Raw genomic sequence first — 14,108 nt, 5'->3', positions numbered from 1 at the left:
CATAATTCCACTTCTCCACCACTATGATATTTTCATATTTGGAGGACATTCTTGGATTCCAGCAAGTGTTAGATTATTCCATACCACATTCTTATCAAGAGGGTAATTTTGTGGCTGATCATCTTGCAAAGGTAGGAGCTTCGGCCATCTCAGTCTATTCTTTTGGTAATCAGTTGCCATCTTTGGCATTGGGGAAATATAGGAGGGATGTTATGAGAATGCCTCGATTCAGTCACTTTTATCTAATAACATGTAAGCATTTGTTCTAGGGATGTAACCGGCCCGATCCGGTCCGGTTTTGGACAAAACTTAAGACCGAACCGGTATGTACCGATTTTTATTTTTCAATACCGATTACGCCTCGGTTACCCTCCTAAACCGGTACATCCGGTTTTACTGGTTTCCGGTCAGGTTCGGTCTCGTTTTTCGATTTTTTTAAAATATAAAAAACATATAATAAAGTGTTACTTCTTATGATAAAATGTTATTAATAATTTAATATATATATATTATGTTTAAAGCATATGATCAATTAAATTTTCATCTTTAAGATTAAACTTTTATTTTATAAATTATAATAACATTATCTTATATATAATTATATTAATAGCATATGATCAAACAAATTACAAATGTTCATATTTAAGATTAACATTTTATGTTATAATTTATAAATTATAATATGAAATTATTTCATATATGATATATAATTATATATTATATATAAAAATTTAATATATAATTATATATTATATATAAAACTTATATATATAAATATTTTGTATAATATATAAAATTAATTTTTATATATATATTTTTCCTAATCTGTCCGGTTTTGAACCGGTCCGGTCCGGTTCCGGAAACTACGGAACCGAAACCGGACCGGCTCCGACCGGTTTTCATAATATAGGAACCGGTTCCGGACTGGACCGGTTCAAAACCTGACCAACCGGTCCAATCCGATTCGGTCCGGTCCGGTTTTCCGGTTTAAATTTACAACCCTAATTTGTTCTATTGTTTTGTAGATTTCAACTACAATTAGTACAGGGTATAGATATAGTTTTTTCAAGGCCTTGGTTTTGTTGGGATTTCTTGTCTTCCCCAAACTTTACTTGTAAGAGATATTCATCTGCAAAAAGTAAGGGTTATCAGTAATATGGGGGTATCGCCTTTTTCTTTTTTTAGAAAACATTGTTTTGATTATATTCTCTCTATCTTCCATATTATGCTCTACATGCCAGATGCACGCACTCAAGGAAAACCCAAAAATATGTAAAATGGAGCTAACGCCATAATGCTAGCAATATGTTTTGCTCTCCCAACACGAGCATGCTCCTCACCTATCAGGACTGCAGGAATACCCCATGCATGCCTATGATCATGCTCCTCACATATGTTCCTCACTAATGTTGGCCTCACACAAGTGACCGGAGACCTACTAACATGCCTCTTCCATCTCTTTATCTTCTCTTCCAACTTCGCCCAAAAGGGCTGATTAGCTAGGTCCTAGGCACATGTATGTGCCTTTTCTACCCTCTTAAATGCTCAAAGAAAATCTTAATTGCTGATTCCGCTCTCTGTCGCCTATCAAACACATGTTGCCTTTCCTTGTCTCTTCATTGTCTCTTTATCTAACAATATTCATTGAATTTGCAACAATTCTATAGGGTTGGCCGATGTTGGTCACCCTTTAAGGGCTTAGATTGAGCAGCTCAAGGGTCGCCAAACGTTATTCTACATTAAAGTATTAGTAACAGGGTATTATGACGTTGATCCAGCACAAAATCATTTCTATTCTTCACTTTTTCTCTCACACAGAGTAATCTTTGCCAGAGGTTGAAACTTGAAAGTTTGAGGGAATGAGGTTTCCAAGATCCATCTTTGGTCCAATCTTCATGATGATCTTGTCATCAATCCCAGCTACATTTAAATCACCATCAAATGCTAGTATGCTCACAATGCTTCTGGTATTGATCCCATTCCTCGACCTAATTGCAGTCAATTTGCTTATTTCCTCCTTTAAACCCCAATCAAAGAAATGCTCATAGAACTGCAAAGCATAGAACAATCTCTTTCGGTTAACAAAGTTGGTATGATACCATGATGAATCATTAGCCATCTTTAGAACAAAAAATTATACGAATAAATAAGATGGGAATTACAATGGTTGGGGTGCCAGGATGACTTAGAATGTAAGCATATCCCTGCATGACTTTATCAGAGGGGAATGGCCAAATATTTTGAGTAGACCCATGTGTCATGGTTGTCAATAAATATCACAGCACTTTCTGACTTTATTCTAATCAATCCTGGTGGCTTTCCGTTGGAGTCCTTTAACCTCCATAACTCCCCTTCCACAGCCGCTTGCAGAATCCCTTTGGTTGTGAAATCAAATGCAGTGACAGCCCACCTGCAGACCCAACCCATTCAGCTAGAGCACCATGATGTGCATTCTGGTTGGGGTTAGGTTTCCCGTCTTCCCCATAAGCAAGAGAATTCCAGTTTTCCCCTACTGCAAAATCTGGCTTCGTTTGTTCCATATAATGTTTTATAATACTAGGGGCATAACCCTTCACAAAATCAAATCTCCACCTGTTCACATTAAAATATATCTGCAAGTGCATAAAATCATAACAAGTAGTAAAATGTTTTTAAGAAAACGGAAATCGAACCCACAAGGAATAATTTTTCTATTGAGTATTGAAATTTACTAAATTAATTACTATTTGAAAAATTGAAATTTGAAGAATGAATTATCTAAATTAAACTGAAGAAAATATCATCAAAATTTAGATTTTAAAGATAATAAGAATAGATCTAGAGTGTTTGATTTCACCTAGCAAATCCCACACAATTTATTCTTCATTGTTATAGAATTTCAATTATCCGAAGTTAATGATAAAAATCTCCTAACTATTCAATATTTTCTCTCGAACAATACCAAACATATCTCCAACTAATAACTCTATATCTCTATGTGAATTTAACTAATTGAAGACTCATTAAGTCCTTTGAACTTTTCTTGAAAATCACACTAATCGCGGTAAAGTATCTTTACTTTCGCTTAACTAATGGTGTTTAATCCTAGAATTTTAATCACAAATCACCTCTTAGTCTCATTATGATTCAGTAGATTGAATAATAATTAGTTAGAAAATTGTAAACATTAAGAACAAGGAATAAACACTCAACCATGGAAATATTGAAATAAAATAACTTAAAATATAAATTGTGTGTTCAATGCTAGACTACATCAAAACTCTAGAAAATAGAATTAGTTCATAATAAAACTGAAAAGAAAAACAATAAAACTAGTATTATTCGTTGGGGTTAGTTGATGAAGCATGCGGCTCTCGCCTCTGCTCCCCATATCTGCCTCCTTAAAAGAAACTTAAATGATAAACTCTGGATTATTGAAATCTAAAACTCAGAACCCTCTATTCATCCCACAAGACGTGATTAAATAGATGTCAAAATTCAAATCTGAAAACAAGATAAATGCAACTACAGTCTAGCTTAAGATCTGGAAAATAGTTTCTAAAAATAAAAGTTAACATAAAAGAAATTATCCCAAAAATAATAGGATTATCTAAAATAGAAGATTTAGTGATATGCGGTTTGAATTGCAGAGTTCGGGAGGATTTGGTAGTCAGCAGATTTATTGCGAAACTCGGAAGGGTCCCACTGGGTAGATGTTGTGTGCCCTGAATATAACTGGTCTCCTCAATTGCTGAGAGGAAAGACTCCAAATCGGGATGATAGACCCTCGCCAACCTATCAAGCGGTAAAGCTGTTTGCCTTTGCTAATTGTCGCCCACGATGTCGTTTAGGTTGGTCGCTTAGACTAGTCGCCCGGAGCCTTGCGCCAAGTCTTCTCGCTAGGTCTTCGTGCCCAGGTCTTCTTCTTTTGTACCAAAATGCACTCATTTTGCACTAAATCTTCTCATTCCAAGAAAATAAAGAAAAAAGATATAGAAATAAAGTAAAATCAATTGAATTGAAGGAAAAATGATTTTTTCATAAATAAAAAAGTAATAAAAATCACATAAAAATAACACTTATCAAATACCCCCAAACTTAAGCTTTGCTTGCCCTCGAGCAAAGAAGAAAAGAAAGACAATTAAAACAAGTATTGGTTTGATTCATAAAATTTATTGTCTCAAAGATTGCCTAAAGTCTATAATTCAAAGGAATCATTTAAGATCAATCAAGTCCAAAAGTTAATTCAAAACTCAATTTTACTGCATTATCCATCCCCACATTCATGCATACCTATCACTCTCACTTCATCATTAGCTCTCTGGATAGTTTTATGCAAATAAATAAATAAATAATGGATCTCTAGATACTCCATAGGTTTGCTTTTCAAATTACTCTCCACTAATGTAGAACAGAAACTATTACCAGGGATCAATAGGTCTTTATTAAGCTTGTAATGTACGGCTAGGGTGAGGGCTACAAAGAAAATGTAGGATTCAAACAAAGTAAGAGAACTTAAGTTTGAACACCAACAGAACAAATAGAGCATTCTCACTTCTAACATCTCTTTTCAATCATTGTAAATCTCTCAACATACCTCTCTTTATTGTATTTTCAAGTATCTTCCTCTTTTCCCCTCAATTTGGTAGGTCGGACATTTTCTTTTTCTTTTTTGTTTTTCATGGAAGTATTCCATACCTTTTCAACTGCCTTTGTGGATGAGTCTCGTTGGCCTTTTCTTGTTGGCCACACAGTAGACAAGTTGGCTTTTCTCACCTCCAAAGTTATGATTTTGACAATATGGTTATAATTAACTTTACTTGTAGACCTTCTACCTCTCTTGTCTTTCATACTTTTGCGAGTCTGTGAATTTGTATAAACTTAGTTCTCTTGAAAGGTAAGGAAATCAATATTTAAGCTCAAATAGGACATGGAATATGAGGTTTTCAAGAAAGAAAAATATAAGGCCAAAATATAATTCAATAAAACTCAAAGGGGTGACTAGGGATAAAACAATTAAACATGTAAGCTTGAAAGACTCAATCGGTCCAAAAAATGCCTTAATCATTTCCCCAATAATATTCTGTCTAGGATTTCACCTCGAGTGTAATCAAACAAGTTCTAGAGTAAGTCGAGACCATTCAAATTCACAAAATTCACATAAAATTTCTCTAGGTACTCAAAAATGATTAATGATCATAAGAAGCATTTATTGAACATAGAAGATATCAAATTAAGTAAGATCAAGTATAGAATTAACGACTAGACTTAAGCAATGAGAATTTTTCCTAAAAATTATAATCAATTTCAATCATATTCTTATCATAGGCTTTTTATTCATCAAATCATATTATTATTATTATTATTATTATTATTATTATTATTATTATTATGCTTTTTTTAAAATAATATAATATCTTTTCTCCCCAAACTTAAATATCACATTATCCTCAATGAGAAGAAGGAAGAAAAACTAGAGCAAAGAATGAGAGAATATAAGAGATGCTCCCTTGATTGTGTCCAGTTCTACCAATTGAATATTTTCCTTAAAGGTGTAACCATGTACTCCTTGGAGATCCCCTTCCCTTTTCGTTCCTACAAGATGAAAGCAAATGAATAATATTAAGTAAAAGAAATAAAATAAAATAAAAACTTGGATTGCCTCCCAAAAACACTTTGTTTAAAGTCTATAGTTAGACATTGTCCTCTCATCATTTATTACTGATGAGATCGATGGAATACTTTTTCGAGTTAAAATCTCCATCCACATAGGGTTTTAATCGGTGTCCATTTACTTTAAATGTGTCTTTTGTCTCGTGATGGACTTCAACTGCCTCATAGAGAAAAACACAGGTCACCACAAACGGTCCCGACCACCAAGAGCATAGCTTTCCTGGGAAGAGTCGAAGTCTTGAGTTATTTTTCTACCCAACATCGAATTCCTTTATCAGAATATGCTTATCGTGCCATCTTTTAGTTTTATATTTGTAAATCCGAGCATTCTCATAATCATTATTGCGAAACTTATCCATCTCGTTGATCTGCAATATTCTCTTCTCGTCAGCTGCTTGTAAATCAAAGTTCAATATTCTCGTTGCCCAATAGGCACTGTGTTTTAGCTCCACGAGTAGATAACAGACTTTTCCATAAACGAACCAATAAGGCGACATCCAGATCGGTGTTTTGAATGCTGTCCGATAGGCCCATAGTGCATCATCTAACCTCTCGCCCAGTCTGTCTGAGAGACACTTACGATCTTCTCCAATATGTGCTTCAGCTCCTGATTAGACACCTTGACCTGGCCGCTCGTTTGAGGATGGTATGGTGTCGCCATGTGATGGGTAACTCCATACTTGGTCAATAACACTTCAAATTGACAATTGCAAAAATGCTTCCCGCCATCACTAATTATGGCCCTTGGAGTGCCGAATCGGGAGAATATGTTCTTTCGTAGGAAATTCACTACGATCCTCGTATCATTGGTCGGTAAGTCGACCACTTCCATCCATTTGGAGACATAACTTTCAACAACCAAAATAAATTTATTAGAATATAAGGATGAAAAAGGATCCATGAAATCTATACCCCAAACATCAAATAATTCAATACTAAAATATTGTTTAAAGACATCTCTTGTTTCCTAGAAATGTTACCAAACCTTTGACAATAATCACAGAAATTAACAAAATTAAAATAGTCTTTAAAAATAGTCGGCCAATAAAAGTCGTATTGTAAAACTTTCGCTGCTGTTTTTGCTCCACCAAAGTGGCCGCCTGCTTCCAATGAGTGGCAATGTTTGAGTATGCTCTTCATCTCCTCCTTGGGCACACATCTCCTGATTATCTAGTCCACGCAATGCCAGTATAGAAAAGTTTCCTCCCAAAAATAATATTTCAAGTCAAAGAAGAATTTCTTTTTTTGTTGATATGTCATCTCGGCCGGTAGAATTTTGGACACCAAATAATTTACCATGTCAGCATACCATGGAACAACTTGTATAGTCATTAATTGCTCGTTTGGGAAGGTTTCATTAATTGGGAATTTCTCCTTGCCAGCTGCCTCTTTAAGTTCAGGATGAGATAAGTGGTCGGCTACTACATTCTCGGTACCTCTCTTATCTTTTATTTTCAAATCGAACTCTTGTAATAGCAAAATCCATCTTAACAGTTTTGGTTTGGCATCCCTTTTCGATAACAAGTATTTAAGAGCTGAGCGATCGGTGTAGATGACCACATTTGAACCTATCAAATAAGAACGAAATTTGTCAAAGGCAAACATAACTGCTAACAATTCTTTTTCAGTAGTAACATAATTAAGTTGAACTTCTGTTAAGGTTCAACTTGCATAATAAATAACATGATAATTTTTATCTTTTCTCTGCTCCAAAATAGCCCCTATAGCATAATCGCTAGCATCACACGTTAATTCAAAAGGTAAATTCCAATTTGGTGATACAATGATAGGTGCTGAAATTAATTTCTTTTTCAATGTTTCAAAAGTATGCAAGCATTCACCAGAAAGTTCAAACCAAGTATTTTTAATCAACAGATTGAAGAAGGGTTTAGTAATTTGGGAAAAATCCTTGATAAACCGATGATAAAATCCCGACGTGACCCAAGAAGCTCCTCACCCCCTTCACATTGGTCGGTGGTGGGAGTTTGTCAATAATTTCTATTTTTGCTCGATCGACCTCAATTCCCTTGATGGAACTACGGTGGCCAAGCACTATTCCCTCCTCGATCATAAAGTGGCATTTTTTCTAATTTAAAACAAGATTTATCTCCTTGCATCTCTACAAAACCAAAGATAAGTTAGATAAGCAATTTTTAAAAGAGTGACAAAAAACCGAGAAGTCATCCATGAAGATTTCTAAAAATGTTTACACCATCTCTGAGAAGGTGGACATCATGCATCTTTGGAAAGTGGTTGGCGCATTACAAAGACCAAAAGGCATGCACCTATATGCAAAAGTGCTATAAAGACAGGTGAAAGTTGTCTTCTCTTGATCATGGGGTGTAATGCCTATTTGATTGTAACAAGAATATCCATCTATAAAACCGTAGTAAGCGTGACCGGCAAGTCTTTCTTGCATTTGATCAATAAAAGGTTAGGAAAAATAGTCTTTCTGAGTTGCATTATTCAATCTTCGATAGTCTTTGCATACTAATCATCTCGTGACCGTCCTTGTCGATATGAGTTCATTGTTATCATTCTTGATCACAATTATCCCTCATTTCTTAGGGACGACTTGCACTGGACTTATCCAAGCACTATCTGAGATTGGACAAATGATCCTGGCATTTACAAACTTCAATACTTCTTTATGCACCACTTCTTGCATTGATGGGTTCAGTCTCCTCTGGGGTTGGACAATCGGTTTAAAATTATTTTCTATTAAAATCTTGTGCATGCGAATTGAATGACTAATTCCTTTAATGTTCGAGATGGTCCAACCCAAGACCATTTTGTGTTCCTGCACGACTCTCAGCAACTTCTCTTCTTCTACATCACTCAATGAATTGTTAATAATAACTAGAAAAGTAGAGTTTTGGCCTAAGAAAACGTACCTTAAATTTGATAGAAGCGGTTTGAGTTCAAGTTTGGGTGGTTCCTTACTTGGAGATGTCGGCCAAAATGAGTATAACTCTTCCACTTTGGGTTTTATTGAAGGAGAAAGGATTGGTGTAGCTTCCAAATATCTCTCACACTTCCTAACTTCTTCATCTTTGGATTCAATAGATGTAGAGTGAGTAAGACATACCTCAAGTGGTAGCTTTTGAAATTTAGCTCCATAAGTCTCATCAGCCCTGACCACATTTCGATCGCTTATTTGAAAACAAAAATATACCTCGGAAGGGAATTCTATAGATTTAAATACATCAAAAGTGACCTACTCCTCGTTGACCCTCAAAATGAGTTTCCCTTGCTGGACATCAATTAAGGTTCTCCCCGTTGCAAGGAAAGATCGGCCCAGTATCAAAGGAATCTCCTCGTCCTCCTCCATATCGAGTGCAATGAAGTCAACCGAGAAGATGAACTTATCAACTTTCACCAGTACATCCTTAATGAGTCATCTCGGATATTTAATAGTTTTGTCCGCCAACTGTAGAGAGATGGTGGTCAGCTTTGCTTCTCCAAAACCTAGTTTCCTGAAAATAGAGAGGCATTAGATTAATACTTGTCCTTAAGTCACATAAAACTTTATCAAAATATGAATTTCCTATAGTGCAAGGGATCGTGAAACTCCCCGGATCTTTCAACTTAGGCGACAACTTCTTTTGTAAAATTGCACCATTCTCCTTAGTCAACATTACAGTTTCATGCCCCTCCAAGTTCTGCTTGTTTGATAATATATCCTTAAAAAATTTTGTATATTTAGGAATTTGCTGTAAAGCTTCAATAAGAGGAATATTAATATGCAGTTGCTTAAAAATACTCAAAAATTTAAAAAATTGATTATCAATCTTATTTTTCTTAATCTTTGCGGAAAAAGAATTGGTGGATCATAAATTGAAGGAGAATAAGTTTTAGAATTAAACTCCCTGGATTTCTTGGGTTTTGCAACCCCTTTATTCTCTTTAGTCTTCCCAGCTTGCTGGTCGGTCGCATCCTGATTGGTTTCTTTCATCTTGTACTCGGTTTCCTTCTTCTCGGACTCCATATTTTTGACAGCTTCTACATCTTGCTATGTATTTACTGTCTGTGGCTGGTCATATGTCCGTCCGCTTCTCAATGTGATAGCTTTGACATGTTCCTTCTGATTGGTCACAATGTTCCTGGGTAAAGTCCCACTTGTCCTCTTGGTAAGCATGTTTGAGAGCTGACTGATTTGCGCCTCAAGATTGTGGATTGAAGCCGAGTTGTTTTGGATCACCATATCATTCTTTTGCATGTACTGCATAAACATATCTTCAAGTGTCGGCTTCTTCTCTTGCTGTGGAAACTGTAGAGGTGGTCTAACTGGCACTTGGTTATTGCTTCATGAAAAGTTGGGGTGATTTCTCTGTCACAACCCCGCCCTAATCCTAGGATGAGGCCGCGACGATTTACCTGTTCTTTCCTTATCATTATTAGTACTATTTATATTATATATATATATATTTTCTACGAGGGATATGCGTGAACATGTTATGCATGTACTCTGCACTTCTAGTTTAAAAGGAACAACTGATAAACGATCTGTTCAATATTCTAAATAAAGGACTCTTAGAGTCCATCATTCATTCACCAAACATAACCAGTCCTAAATAAGAGGGGACTCAGTCCCTACAATACATACAAAAAGGCTTTTAACCGTCTTATGTGGGGTTACCATCACCCCACCATAGATGTTACGCCATTACCATCAGCCTACCATAGTATTTACATCATGCTCGAAGGCATATTGTTTTAAAGTCAAGCCAACAAAATGTCCTAACATGGGACCCATCATAAAAACATAAAAACATAACCATTTTCATAAAAAACCGAACTGCCAGGGAACTCTAAGCATTGGCCCCTCCCTCCTCGGTAGTGCTTAGCTCCACAGCCTCTTTATCCATACCTGGACGTTTAAAACATAAACATAAAGTGAGTCTAATACTCAATAAGCAGTACACCATGCTGTTAACATATTATTCACATAATCTTTTCTTTTGAAAACATGCATACATAAAACATTTGCTGATTCTTGACAATGTTTTCATGCATAAACAGTTTAAGGAATAACTATACTTTCATCCATAAACGTTTCTTTACTTTTATGCATAACATTTCTAAGAATTAACCTTACTTTACGTTTCACTTTCTTTGGCCAGTACACACTATTACGCCCCGTGTGTTAGGGTTAGTGGTCTTTTAGACCTAGATCCCGTCCGTGGCCACAGGTTGGGAATCCCTTTCATGGGGGACAACATTAGGTGCACTACCAGTACTACTTACCCGGCATTGCAATCTGCTCATTCCTTTGATACCCTTTCATTCATATGGCTGTTACGTACTTTCATGCTTTCATTCATTTTCTTTCCTTTACTTGTAGTCAAACATTTTCATTATCTTTCCTTAGTCCAAATGCATATGCATTTCTTTGAAAAGAGTGTTTCATGTCATGTTACATATAAGTAAGGCATAGCTATTTAAGAGAGAGCATGCATAAAAGTCTCATGATGCATTACCTTACATACACACAATTAAAATCAATAGGGTGCTTAACATGGGCTACCAAGAAGGGCTTGTACATAATATATACTCTTTTTTTAAAAGAATATTTGAAGTGAGAGAGAGAGAGAGACATTCTTTCATAAGAGCATTTTGTGTAAGGAGCATGATCATAGCTACTTACCTCGATGCTTTACAAGTAGGTTCCTTGAATCTTGAAAATAAACTCATATTCAATAAAATGAGATAAACATATTAATATGCATTTCACTTTAAGCTTTACTATCTGACACCCATACGTGCTCACTCAAATTTCAAATTGGAATTAGAGTGTGTTCCTTAACCCTCTTAGCTACATACGTGGCACTAAGTCAATATTAATACCCTCATTTCGACATTTAGAGAAACCCATGAAAGTACATAACTCACTTGCTGCCCCCTTTTAGGCCATTGTTTTTCTATATAAGGGATAGATAGAAATCATAAGTTAAGATGTATAGAACGGTAGGGATTTATTTAAGAATGGTAGTGAACGAGGAGGTACTACCAAATCTAGAATTTTATCAAAAGGGCATTTTGACAGCTTTGTAACATCATGTGGGAAGTAGTCACTTGTTTTTCAAGGGTTTTTCATACTAAAATTTATCTTTGATTAAACAAAATAGGTGAAGTTGAGCAAGGGATGCAATGGGCTGATTTAGGCTTCCAAAACAGAACATATTTTCAGGGATTTTGCAATACATGGGCAGCTAGCAAGTCTTAGTACATTCATGGTCTTAAACATCCCTTTCTTAACCAAATCTCAACTATACAATTAAATAATACAAGAGTGGTAGAAAACTTAATGAAAGCCTCATATATTTTCTAAAAACATAGCATAAATAAAAGGATACAACTCTTGGCAACTTAAAATTCCTAAAGTAAGTTTACTAGTTCAATCTAGAAATTCTTAGTGGCTTACCTAGGCCATAAATTTGAGGAAAGTATCTCTAATTTTTATAAACCTTCACTCCATTAATTTAATACATAAAGGCATAATCAAAACATTGCTTAGACTCAAGGAAACACAAGAAAGACTACACAATTGGCCTTGCAACACATGACTGGAACACACACCAAAACAGAGCATGACCCACGGCTCCTTCATATACATATATACACAACAGATCAATTAATCATCACTCGTGACTAACCAACTTAAACAAGAAAATATACCATTTCAAATTATAAGAGACACACGGCAAAACAACCTTAAGATACTTAGTTTGACCAGAAAAACAGGGCTTTCGGTTACTACCCACTAGATCAATCATTAGGGAAAAAAAATGAGAAACCAGTCTAGGAACTACCACACAATAATCCGCTAGCCCAAAAATTCGAAAACCCTCAATTACAAGGCACAAACTTGCTTAGCAAAAACCTCAATCTCAAGAAAATCTTACAGAAGGAACGTCACCTGTTTGGGCTCCCTTTCAAGCCACGGAAACACATAGTAGACGAGAAGAGGAAGAGAAATCCAAAAGATCCAAGGCTGAAACACAGTAGAAAATTTCCTAAAAAAAAACCCTAGGTTAAACCCATAGATCTAAGATTCCAAACTAGAGACTAGAGTCATAGAAATTCACTTACAAGGTCATTTTCCTTGAAGAATTTCGGTGGGGATCTTAGGTTTAGGAAGTGGGAGGAACGTTTTGGAAGAGAAGAGAGGTCGCGCGGCTAGGGGAAACTGAGAGGTTTCTCGTGTGATGAAAGGTGCTCTTGAAGAATTTTTCTCTTTTGTTTGCCTTAGGGCCGACGGGTGTAGGGAAATGAGGAAAATAATTCACTTACTTGCCTTGGAAGCCGTTGTGTAGGAGAAGGAAAGGGGATTTAATTTGGCTTATGGAGGAAGCTACGGGTAAATGAGATTTACTTGGCTTCTTGAGGAAGCTACGGTTTCAAGGGGAAGAAAAGTCAATGGATTTAAATCAAACTTGTCCCATAAGCTAGGGAATGGATGGTGGAGATCAAAAGAGTTTGGACCTTTTCTTGAGTAAATAAAATTAAAGGGCTTGAAAGAAAATATTGTAAGGTCATAAAAATCATACCCTTGAATTATTTAATACCCACATAAAAATAAGAGTACACCCATCTTAAAATAAATTAATAAATTAATAAAAGTCTTTATCTCAAATATTTAACTTAAAAAAATTTAATAAATAACGTAAGGACCTACGTAGTAGGGTTCGGGTATTACATTCTCTATCCTGGATTGAACGTGTTTGAATAATGATTGTTTTGACGTTGGAAATTGGACACATAATGGAATTGTTCATAACTTGGCTGGGCAAAAGGATTCCCCACTTTACAATCTACTCTTGAATGATTTTCTATGCAATGATCACAAACAACATTAGTTTGAATATCATTAACGTTCATTTTACCTATTTGTTTGGATATATTTGCTAACTGAGCCGTAATTGTGGATATAAAGTCAAGCTCAACGATGCTGGCCGCCTTCTTTGACATTGATCTCTTTGCAGCCCACTGATAGTTGTTAGACGTCAACTCTTCCAAAAGTTCATATGCGGCTTTAGGGGTCTTACTCATTAATGCTTCTCCTGCAGCTGCATCAACCATAGATCGAATTGTGGGTAACAAACCATTGTAAAGTGTCTGTACTTGAAGCCAGGTTGGGAGGTCATGATATGGACACTTGCGCAATACATCCTTGTATCTCTGCCGTGCCTCATATAATGATTCACCCTTAAATTAGGTGAAGGTAGTGATATCATTCTTTAACTTCGCTATCTTGGCCGAAGGGAAATATTTTGTAAGAAATTTTGTGTCAACTGCTCCCAGGTGGTGATGACGCCAAGCGGCAAAGAATTTAACCAAGGTTTTACTTTTTCCCTAAGTGAAAAAGAAAAAAGTCTCAATCGAATCGCATCATTTGTCACTCCTTTGTGTTGAAAAGTATCACAAATTTCTAGGAAATTTGCAATATGATATTA

The 14,108-nt window shown here is 35.7% G+C and overlaps 1 non-coding gene and 1 pseudogene across 1 annotated transcript; one reads left to right on the top strand and one right to left on the bottom strand.

The window, feature by feature from the left end:
* Positions 1 to 1,626: 1,626 nt before the first annotated feature.
* LOC121238961 lies at positions 1,627 to 6,313 on the bottom strand (annotated as a pseudogene).
* Positions 6,314 to 13,792: 7,479 nt separating this feature from the next.
* On the top strand, positions 13,793 to 13,899 carry LOC121243311. Its single transcript, XR_005936107.1, has one exon. It is a non-coding gene; the product is annotated as a small nucleolar RNA R71 (small nucleolar RNA).
* The last annotated feature ends 209 nt before the right edge of the window (positions 13,900 to 14,108 follow it).

This window comes from Juglans microcarpa x Juglans regia, chromosome 1D (assembly GCF_004785595.1).
Source record: "Juglans microcarpa x Juglans regia isolate MS1-56 chromosome 1D, Jm3101_v1.0, whole genome shotgun sequence".
Classification (NCBI taxonomy): Eukaryota; Viridiplantae; Streptophyta; class Magnoliopsida; order Fagales; family Juglandaceae; genus Juglans; species Juglans microcarpa x Juglans regia.
Note: the sequence above shows the minus strand (reverse complement) of the source record. Positions and strands in the feature narration are given on the sequence as shown.